We start from the raw sequence: 2,763 nt of genomic DNA on the forward strand, positions 1-2,763 counted from the left end.
CTGTAATGCAACCATTACATTTTAGGATAAAGAGCAAGTTTCTGAATGTCTTCAGTCAAGTTTATTAACTCTTTCCCCAGCAGTTTTTTTTTTAAGTTGCCAGCCACTGCCAACATTTTTGCAAAATTTCATGGCCCCCAGAATATTTTGTTGTATAAATATCTGAACATGCAATATGTCAAAAGAAAAAAATATGGTCTCTGCTTTTAAACCAAAAACGTCTCGGTTACGTATGGTAACCCTCGTTCCCTGAAGGAGGGACAGCTAACGACCGCATCCAGAAACGCTCGGGTGATACGTTGTCTATAGCAAGACCCACATCGTCTTTACAAAGACGTAACGTCAAGTTTGCCACGCAACATCGTCTTTAAAAAGACGCACCCGAAATTGCTCTTTTAGGAGAAAAAGCTCTTTTAGCGTGCTGAGGCGCACAGGGGAGATGATCATCTGCAACACAAACAGGGGGTAGTGCAGCCTGATGTGTGCAACCCACTCGACACGGGAAACCACCACCGCTGAAGCGCCGTACCGCCAACACGAAGAGCTCTCCAAGAGCGCGCTGAACTCGTTCAGTCTTCTTCTCTCAGTAGAGTAGTCAGGAGCAGAACGATGTGATCGCTCGGCTCCGAAGCGAAAAGCTGAATATGCGCTGCATCTGCTGCCTACTTATACTCACGCTGTGATCAGCGGCAGCTGGATGCAATAATCGCATGCCAATGTGCATTGGCTCGTTTAGTTTACACTCGAAGTAGATTGGTCTCTCTAAGCGAGATCCCAATTTCGTCGGTCATCCGACGTGACGTCGAGAGTGACCGACTGAAAGGGAACTCATATTTATCTAGCTGCATGCATTCTTTTTTTAATCAACACTTTAATGCGGTTTCATTAAAAAAAAAAAAAACATTTTGAACAAAAAGCTAAGAAAATTGCATTTTTGTTGAAGGCTGCATCCGGATTGGATTCAGAACGATGTTCAAATCATAGATGGAGTAGATTGTTTCCATCAACACCCCCAAAGCTTACACAGTCCTATACCACTTCCTGTGTTGACATTTCATTCAGTAATGTAGGCAGTTTTGATTTATATGCTGTTTAATGTCTGATCGCGTTATTTTACATATGCATCTGCTTGCATATGCGATCGCTTGTTTCTGCTTCTTCTTCATCTGTGTTTTGATCCAAAGATATAGTACTGTTTCAAAAGATGCCTAATAGCGCCCCCTACCGTATAACAGTCAAAACACAGAAAGCCGGAAAATTCCGTCAATGGTGGGGAAAGAGTTCAATTGAATTAAAGAATAAATTATTCTAGTACTCTGCAGAATTCATTTACTCATTCTTTACCATTACTATTCACATATTTTAAAATAATATAAAGTCATTAAAACTATGAAATAACACAAATGGAATTATGGGAATTCTGCAGTGGCCAAAAATGACCAACTCTCTCTCATATTTTAGATTAAAGGTGCAGTATGTAATATTGATGCAGTATGCAATATTGATGTACTGCAGTCCAAATTCCAAATATTGGAGTGTTGTTTCTTTCGCCCCCCTCCTCAGACTCAACTCTCACACGGGTTGCCAGATGCAACAAGGAACGAGCGCAACTGACAATGTTAGGCAACAAGCCTTACGCTGTAAGTTAATGAGTTGATTTTTCTGCGTTTTAATATTCCTCTGGTCATAGAGCTTTTTAGATGGATGCCGAGGCTTTTTAGGTCAGGTAGAATCTGTGATCTCTGACCATATTCATTTGTTGGCTTCCATGTCTTCTGTGATTTCCACCAACTGGCATCCCGGGGTGTCAAAATACTATTTTTTCACACACAAAAAAAAGTGAACGTGAAAAAGTACATGAACTTAGCATGTTTCCTAAATATCTGCAAACATATAATGGGATTTTTATACTTTAGTACAGTCAAAAAGTTACATTCAGCACCTTTAAGACATTTGCTCAACCAACTTAATGAGGTGCCACCTTGGACATGGAAATTTCCATGGGAAGCCATGGCCTTCCGGTGGCATTCAAATTGACGTCACGACTGAACAGCTCCATAAATAACCCATTAAAATGATTGTGATGGCCATTGTATTATGGTTACTGTTAGTTTAAAACCGGCTACTTCTGTTATCTGTATACGTTTTATCTAATGAACTCACTGACAGCTGTTAAGTGGCCAATCTCTGTGAGAGATCACAGTTCTGAGCGTTGGAGTTGGTTGGCATGGCAAAGGTAAGTTTCCGTGGAAACGCATAGAGTTTATTGCCAAACCATACGTTACTAAAAGCAGGTGATAAATGCCTTCTTGATGAGCAAACCCCAGCGAGCCATACCTCCTGTGTTAGAAACCCAACAGGTTGCTTTGTCACTCACCTTCACTCAAAAGTTGAGCTGAGAGTTGGTTTGAGAGTTTGTAGCAGCATGACTATAATTGTCTAAGTCTCTTTCATTGACTGTGAAACTTAAAAACAATGAATACTAGTGTCTGTTATACATAGATTAGATGTTTTTCCTTGCTGACAAAATTATAATTACATGGATATCAACTGGATATCTATGAACGAAAACAATGTATCTGCGTGACACAGCTGACACAGAATAGCATACGCAGTTTGCGTTCAGTGGATACTCTCCAAAATGGCACCAGGGTGACGGAGGAGACAAATTGTTGAATAAAGTCATTATTTTATTTGTTTTCTTCTGCGCACAAAAAATATTCTCGAAGCTTCGTAAAATTACGGTTAAAAATTGCGTTCCCT

The sequence above is a fragment of the Sinocyclocheilus rhinocerous genome, unplaced genomic scaffold (genome assembly GCF_001515625.1).
Source record: "Sinocyclocheilus rhinocerous isolate Xijiao unplaced genomic scaffold, SAMN03320098_v1.1 scaffold11314, whole genome shotgun sequence".
Taxonomy (NCBI): Eukaryota; Metazoa; Chordata; class Actinopteri; order Cypriniformes; family Cyprinidae; genus Sinocyclocheilus; species Sinocyclocheilus rhinocerous.